This window comes from Nothobranchius furzeri, unplaced genomic scaffold (assembly GCF_043380555.1).
Source record: "Nothobranchius furzeri strain GRZ-AD unplaced genomic scaffold, NfurGRZ-RIMD1 Scf073, whole genome shotgun sequence".
Lineage (NCBI taxonomy): Eukaryota > Metazoa > Chordata > Actinopteri > Cyprinodontiformes > Nothobranchiidae > Nothobranchius > Nothobranchius furzeri.
Genome location: NW_027223090.1, coordinates 102,501 through 111,113, shown reverse-complemented (window position 1 = coordinate 111,113; position 8,613 = coordinate 102,501).

The following is an 8,613-nucleotide window of genomic DNA, read 5'->3' as shown; positions in this document are numbered from 1 at the left end:
TTCTCCCAGAACCAGAGCCGGAAAAATCCCAAAAATTGATGCCCAGAGATAGTCGACTCTGCCTGGAATAGATTGCCACCCAAACCCGCCAACTCACGCTGGTTTTCCGATGGCCTCACCTACTAACCCGAGCATGGTCATCGCTCGCACCTTCCAAAACCTCCAGGGGCGCAGGCACTTTTCATTTACTGGCCATAAGGCCGACCGCCTTAAGCGTTAAGCGATAAGCGAAAGGCTTAGTTTGGACTTAGTTTTTGGAGCGACGAGGTCGCCGTTTTGTCAATTCTGAACCGATTTTCACGCGGTTTTCGACTGCCTGCGCCTGGGGAGCCGCCCAGAAGCCCCAGGCAGTGTTCTGGGTGGACTTCCGGACCGGTCCGGACCCGGTACCGGCCGGGGGAACCGCACCACGCCTCTCGGGCGTTTCTACACCGATTTTCGCGGGGTTTTCGACTGCATAGACGGGGCCACCTGCTGCAGGGCCCGAGGGAGGGCCTTACTGAGCTGGGTCCGACGCAGGGCCCGGTTCCTGGAGCCCGCTGGGGGGGGGGGGGGGTTCTCTAAGGCTCACGGCGGGCTGCTGAGGGGCCGGATCGGATGCAGACAGGCGCTCCTCTGCCCAGGTCTTTGCTCCCCTGCCCCACTAGGAATGGAAGACACACTGCCAACAGCTTCTGGAGGGTGATGGGCCCTGCTGCAGACCAGGTCCGACCCAGGTTTCAGCTATCCCACCCCGCAGGGACTTAAAGACACACTGCCATCAGCTTCTGGAGGCTGCTGAGCTCTACTATAGAGCAGGTCCGACCCAGGTTTCAGCTCCTGCAGCCCACTAGGACTTAAACACACACTGCCATCAGCGTCTGGATGGTGATGGGCCCTGCTGCAGACCAGGTCCGACCCAGGTTTCAGCTATCCCACCCCGCAGGGACTTAAAGACACACTGCCATCAGCTTCTGGAGGCTGCTGAGCTCTACTATAGAGCAGGTCCGACCCAGGTTTCAGCTCCTGCAGCCCACTAGGACTTAAACACACACTGCCATCAGCGTCTGGATGGTGATGGGCCCTGCTGCAGACCAGGTCCGACCCAGGTATCAGCTCCTGCACCCCGCAGGGAATTGAAGACACACTGCCATCAGCTTCTGGAGGCTGCTGAGCTCTGCTATAGACCAGGTCCGACCCAGGTTTCAGCTCCTGCACCCCGCAGGGAACTAAACACACACTGCCATCTGCAACTGGAGGCTGCTGAGCCCTGCTGCAGACCAGGTCCGACCCAGGTTATGGCTCTCCCACCCCCCTGGGACTTAAACACACACAGCCATCAGCTTCTGGATGGTGATGGGCCCTGCTGCAGACCAGGTCCGACCCAGGTTTCAGCTCCTCAACCCCGCAGGGACTTAAACCCACACCGCCATCAGCTTCTGGAGGGTGATGGGCCCTGCTGCGGGCCAGGTCCGACCCAGGTTTCAGCTCTCCCCACCCCGCAGGGACTTAAACACACACAGCCATCAGCTTCTGGGGCTGCTGAGCCCTGCTGCAGACCAGGTCCGACCCAGGTTTCAGCTCTCCCACCCCGCAGGGTCTTTAACACACACACTGCCATCAGCTGCTGGAGGCTGCTGAGCTCCGCTATAGACCAGGTCCGACCCAGGTTTCTGCTCCTGCACCCCGCAGGGAATGAAAGACACACTGCCATCAGCTTCTGGAGGCTGCTGAGCCCTGCTGCAGACCAGGTCCGACCCAGGTATCGGCTCTCCAACCAGGCAGAGACTTAAACACACACACACACACACACACTGCCATCAGCTTCTGGGGGCTGCTGAGCTCTGCTGTAGACCGGGTCCGACCCAGGTTTCTGCTCCTCCACCCCGCAGGGACTTAAACACACACTGCCACCAGCTTCTGGAGGGTGATGGGCCCTGCTTTAGACCAGGTCTGACCCGGATATAGCTCTCCCACCCCGCAGGGACTTAAACACTCACTGCCATCAGCTGCTGGAGGCTGCCGAGCTCTGCTGCAGACCAGGTCCCACCCAGGTTTCTGCTCCTGCACCCCGCAGGGACTTAAACACACACTGCCACCAGCTTCTGGAGGGTGATGGGCCCTGCTGTGGACCAGGTCGACCCGGATATCAGCTCTCCCACCAGGCAGGGACTTAAACACACACTGCAATCAGCTGCTGGAGGCTGCTGAGCTCTACTATAGACCAGGTCCGACCCAGGTTTCAGCTCTCCCACCAGGCAGTGACTTAAAGACACACTGCCATCAGCTGCTGGAGGCTGCTGAGCTCTTCTATAGACCAGGTCCGACCCAGGTTTCAGCTCTCACACCAGGCAGGGACTTAACACACACTGCCATCAGCTGCTGGAGGCTGCTGAGCTCTGCTATAGACCAGGTCCGACCCAGGTTTCAGCTCTCCCACCAGGCAGGGACTTAAAGACACACTGCCATCAGCTGCTGGAGGCTGCCGAGCCCTGCTGCAGACCATGTCCGACCCAGGTTTCAGCTCTCCCACCAGGCAGGGACTTAGAGGCACGCTGCCATCAGCTTCTGGAGGCTGCTGAGCTCTGCCATAGACCAGGTCCGACCGAGGTTTCAGCTCTCCCACCCCGCAGGGACTTAAACACACACTGCCATCAGCTGCTGGAGGCTGCTGAGCTCTGCTATAGACCAGGTCCGACCCGGGATATAGCTCTCCCACCCCGCAGGGACTTAAACACACACTGCCATCAGCTGCTGGAGGCTGCTGAGCTCTTCTATAGACCAGGTCCGACCCAGGTTTCAGCTCTCCCACCCCGCAGGGACTTGAACACACACTGCCATCAGCTTCTGGAGGCTGCTGAGCTCTGCTATAGACCAGGTCCGACCCAGGTTTCTGCTCCTCCACCCCGCAGGGAATTAAAGACACACTGCCATCAGCTTCTGGATGGTGATGGGCCCTGCTGCAGACCAAGTCCGACCCGGGTTACAGCTCTCCCACCAGGCAGGGAATTAAACACACACTGCCATCAGCTGCTGGAGGCTGCTGAGCTCCGCTATAGACCAGGTCCGACCCGGGTTCCTGCTCCTGCACCCCGCAGGGACCAAAACACACACACTGCCATCAGCTTCTGGAGGCTGCTGAGCTCTTCTATAGACCAGGTCCGACCCAGGTTTCAGCTCTCCCACCAGGCAGGGACTTAAACACACACTGCCATCACCTTCTGCTGGCTGCTGAGCTCTGCTGCAGACCAGGTCCGACCCAGGTTTCAGCTCCTGCACCCCGCAGGGAACTAAACACACACTGCCGTCACCTTCTGCTGGCTGCTGAGCCCTGCTGCAGACCAGGTCCGACCCAGGTTTCAGCTCCTGCACCCCGCAGTGGATTAAAGACACACTGCCATCAGGTTCTGGAGGCTGCTGAGCTCTGCTGCAGACCAGGTCCGACCCAGGTTATGGCTCTCCCACCCCGCAGGGACTTAAACACACACCGCCGTCAGCTTCTGGATGGTGATGGGCCCTGCTGCAGACCAGGTCCGACCCACGTTTCAGCTCTCCCACCCCGCAGGGGATGAAACACACACTGCCATCAGCTTCTGGAGGCTGCTGAGCTCTGCTAAAGACCAGGTCCGACCCAGCTTTCAGCTCTCCCACCAGGCAGGGAGTTAAAGACACACTGTCATCGGCTTCTGGAGGGTGCTGAGCCCTGCTGCACACCAAGTCTGACCCAGGTTTCAGCTCATCCACCCCGCAGGGACCTAAACACACACTGCCATCAGCTTCTGAGTGGTAATGGGCCCTGCTGCAGACCAGGTCCGACCCAGGTTTCAGCTCCTCCACCCCGCCATCACCAGCTGGAGGCTGGCTGCTGCTCCTGCACCCTGCCATCAGCTGCTGGAGGCTTCTGTTCCTCCACCCCGCCATCAGCAGCTGGAGGCTGGCTGCTGGAGGCTGGCTGCTGCTCCTCCACCCCGCCATCACCAGCTGGAGGCTGGTTGCAGCTCCTGCACCCCGCCATCAGCTGCTGGAGGCTGCCTGCAGCCCCTGCACCCCGCCATCAGCTGCTGGAGGCTGGCTGCAGCTCCTGCACACCGCCATCAGCTGCTGGAGGCTGCCTGCAGCTCCTGCACCCCGCCATCAGCTGCTGGAGGCTGGCTGCTGCTCCTGCACCCCGCCAGCAGCTGCTGGAGGCTGGCTGCTGCTCCTCCACCCAACCATCAGCTGCTGGACGCTGGCTGCTGCTCCTGCACCCCGCCATCAGCTGCTGGAGGCTGGCTGCTGCTCCTCCACCACCCAACCATCAGCTGCTGGACGCTGGCTGCAGCTCCTCCACCCCGCCATCAGCTGCTGGTGGCTGGCTGCAGCTCCTTCACCCCGCCATCAGCTGCTGGTGGCTGGCTGCAGCTCCTTCACCCCGCCATCACCAGCTGGAGGCTGGCTGCTGCTCCTGCACCCCGCCATCAGCTGCTGGAGGCTGCCTGCAGCTCCTGCGCCCCGCCATCAGCTGCTGGAGGCTGGCTGCTGCTCCTGCACCCTGCCATCAGCTGTTCGAGGCTGGCTGCAGCTCCTCCACCCCACCATCACCAGCTGGAGGCTGGTTGCAGCTCCTGCACCCCGTCATCAGCAGCTGGAGGCTGCCTGCTGCTCCTGCACCCCGCCATCAGCTGCTGGAGGCTGCCTGCAGCTCCTGCACCCCGCCATCATTTGCTGGAGGCTGGCTGCAGCTCCTGCAACCCGCCATCAGCTGCTGGAGGCTGGCTGCTGCTCCTCCACCCCACCATGACCTGCTGGAGGCTGGCTGCAGCTCCTTCACACCGCCATCAGCTGATGGATGCTGGCTGAACGCTGGAGGCTGGCTGCTGCTCCCACACACCGCCATCAGCTCCTGGAGGCTGGCTGGCTGCTGGAGGCTGTCTGCTGCTGCTCCTCCACCCCGCCATCACCAGCTGGAGGCTGGCTGCTGGAGGCTGGCTGCAGCTCCTGCACCCCACCATCAGCTGCTGGAGGCTGGCTTCTGCTCCTCCACCCCGCCATCAGCTGCTGGGGGCTGGCTGCTGGAGGCTGGCTGCAGCTCCTCCACCCCGCCATCACCAGCTGGAGGCTGGTTGCAGCTCCTGCACCCCGCCATCAGCTGCTGGAGGCTGCCTGCTGCTCCTGCACCCCGCCATCAGCTGCTGGAGGCTGCCTGCACCTCCTGCACCCCGCCATCAGCTGCTGGAGGCTGGCTTCTGCTCCTCCACCCCGCCATCAGCTGATGGAGGCTGCCTGCTTCTCCACCCCGCCATCACTAGCTGGAGGCTGGCTGCTGGAGGCTGGCTGCAGCTCCTCCACCCCGCCATCAGCTGCTGGAGGCTGCCTGCAGCTCCTGCACCCCGCCATCACCAGCTGGAGGCTGGCTTCTGCTCCTCCACCCCGCCATCAGCTGATGGAGGCTGCCTGCTTCTCCACCCCGCCATCACTAGCTGGAGGCTGGCTGCTGGAGGCTGGCTGCAGCTCCTCCACCCCGCCATCAGCTGCTGGAGGCTGGCTGCTGCTCCTGCACCCCGCCATCAGCTGCTGGAGGCTGGCTGCTGCTCCTCCACCCAACCATCAGCTGCTGGACGCTGGCTGCAGCTCCTCCACCCCACCATCAGCTGCTGGACGCTGGCTGCAGCTCCTCCACCCCGCCATCAGCTGCTGGAGGCTGCCTGCAGCTCCTGCACCCCGCCATCAGCTGCTGGAGGCTGCCTGCAGCTCCTGCACCCCGCCATCAGCTGCTGGTGGCTGGCTGCAGCTCCTTCACCCCGCCATCACCAGCTGGAGGCTGGCTGCTGCTCCTGCACCCGCCATCAGCTGCTGGAGGCTGCCTGCAGCTCCTGCGCCCCGCCATCAGCTGCTGGAGGCTGGCTGCTGCTCCTGCACCCTGCCATCAGCTGTTCGAGGCTGGCTGCAGCTCCTCCACCCCACCATCACCAGCTGGAGGCTGGTTGCAGCTCCTGCACCCCGTCATCAGCAGCTGGAGGCTGCCTGCTGCTCCTGCACCCCGCCATCAGCTGCTGGAGGCTGCCTGCAGCTCCTGCACCCCGCCATCATTTGCTGGAGGCTGGCTGCAGCTCCTGCAACCCGCCATCAGCTGCTGGAGGCTGGCTGCTGCTCCTCCACCCCACCATGACCTGCTGGAGGCTGGCTGCAGCTCCTTCACACCGCCATCAGCTGATGGATGCTGGCTGAACGCTGGAGGCTGGCTGCTGCTCCCACACACCGCCATCAGCTCCTGGAGGCTGGCTGGCTGCTGGAGGCTGTCTGCTGCTGCTCCTCCACCCCGCCATCACCAGCTGGAGGCTGGCTGCTGGAGGCTGGCTGCAGCTCCTGCACCCCACCATCAGCTGCTGGAGGCTGGCTTCTGCTCCTCCACCCCGCCATCAGCTGCTGGGGGCTGGCTGCTGGAGGCTGGCTGCAGCTCCTCCACCCCGCCATCACCAGCTGGAGGCTGGTTGCAGCTCCTGCACCCCGCCATCAGCTGCTGGAGGCTGCCTGCTGCTCCTGCACCCCGCCATCAGCTGCTGGAGGCTGCCTGCACCTCCTGCACCCCGCCATCAGCTGCTGGAGGCTGGCTTCTGCTCCTCCACCCCGCCATCAGCTGATGGAGGCTGCCTGCTTCTCCACCCCGCCATCACTAGCTGGAGGCTGGCTGCTGGAGGCTGGCTGCAGCTCCTCCACCCCGCCATCAGCTGCTGGAGGCTGCCTGCAGCTCCTGCACCCCGCCATCACCAGCTGGAGGCTGGCTTCTGCTCCTCCACCCCGCCATCAGCTGATGGAGGCTGCCTGCTTCTCCACCCCGCCATCACTAGCTGGAGGCTGGCTGCTGGAGGCTGGCTGCAGCTCCTCCACCCCGCCATCAGCTGCTGGAGGCTGGCTGCTGCTCCTGCACCCCGCCATCAGCTGCTGGAGGCTGGCTGCTGCTCCTCCACCCAACCATCAGCTGCTGGACGCTGGCTGCAGCTCCTCCACCCCACCATCAGCTGCTGGACGCTGGCTGCAGCTCCTCCACCCCGCCATCAGCTGCTGGAGGCTGCCTGCAGCTCCTGCACCCCGCCATCAGCTGCTGGAGGCTGCCTGCAGCTCCTGCACCCCGCCATCACCAGCTGGAGGCTGGCTTCTGCTCCTCCACCCCGCCATCAGCTGATGGAGGCTGCCTGCTTCTCCACCCCGCCATCACTAGCTGGAGGCTGGCTGCTGGAGGCTGGCTGCTGCTCCTCCACCCAACCATCAGCTGCTGGACGCTGGCTGCAGCTCCTCCACCCCACCATCAGCTGCTGGACGCTGGCTGCAGCTCCTGCACCCCGCCATCAGCTGCTGGAGGCTGGCTTCTGCTCCTCCACCCCGCCATCAGCTGCTGGAGGCTGCCTGCTGCTCCTGCACCCCGCCATCAGCTGCTGGAGGCTGGCTGCTGCTCCTGCACCCCGCCATCAGCTGCTGGAGGCTGGCTGCTGGAGGCTGGCTGCAGCTCCTCCACCCCACCATCAGCTGCTGGACGCTGGCTGCAGCTCCTCCACCCCACCATCAGCTGCTGGACGCTGGCTGCAGCTCCTGCACCCCGCCATCAGCTGCTGGAGGCTGGCTTCTGCTCCTCCACCCCGCCATCAGCTGACGGAGGCTGCCTGCTTCTCCACCCCGCCATCACTAGCTGGAGGCTGGCTGCTGGAGGCTGGCTGCAGCTCCTCCACCCCACCATCAGCTGCTGGACGCTGGCTGCAGCTCCTGCACCCCGCCATCAGCTGCTGGAGGCTGGCTTCTGCTCCTCCACCCCGCCATCAGCTGACGGAGGCTGCCTGCTTCTCCACCCCGCCATCACTAGCTGGAGGCTGGCTGCTGGAGGCTGGCTGCAGCTCCTCCACCCCGCCATCAGCTGCTGGAGGCTGGCTGCTGCTCCTGCACCCCGCCATCAGCTGCTGGACGCTGGCTGCAGCTCCTCCACCCCGCCATCACCAGCTGGAGGCTGCCTGCTGCTCTTCCACCCCGCCATCAGCTGATGGACGCTGGCTGCAGCTCCTCCACCCCGCCATCAGCTGCTGGAGGCTGGCTGGCCGCTGGAGGCTGGCTGCTGCTCCCACACACCGCCATCAGCTGCTGGAGGCTGGCTGGCTGCTGGAGGCTGGCTGCTGCTGCTCCTCCTCCCCGCCATCACCAGCTGGAGGCTGGCTGCTGCTCCTACACCCCGCCATCAGCTGATGGAGGCTGCCTGCTCCTCCGCCCCGCCATCACCAGCTGGAGGCTGGCTGCTGGAGGCTGGCTGCAGCTCCTTCACCCCGCCATCACCAGCTGGAGGCTGGCTTCTGCTCCTGCACCCCGCCATCAGCTGCTGGAGGCTGGCTTCTGCTCCTCCACCCCGCCACCAGCTGCTGGAGGCTGGCTGCTGCTCCTGCACCCCGCCAGCAGCTGCTGGAGGCTGGCTGCTGCTCCTCCACCACCCAACCATCAGCTGCTGGACGCTGGCTGCAGCTCCTCCACCCCGCCATCAGCTGCTGGTGGCTGGCTGCTGCTCCTGCACCCCGCCATCAGCTGCTGGTGGCTGGCTGCAGCTCCTTCACCCCGCCATCACCAGCTGGAGGCTGGCTGCTGCTCCTGCACCCCGCCATCAGCTGCTGGAGGCTGGCT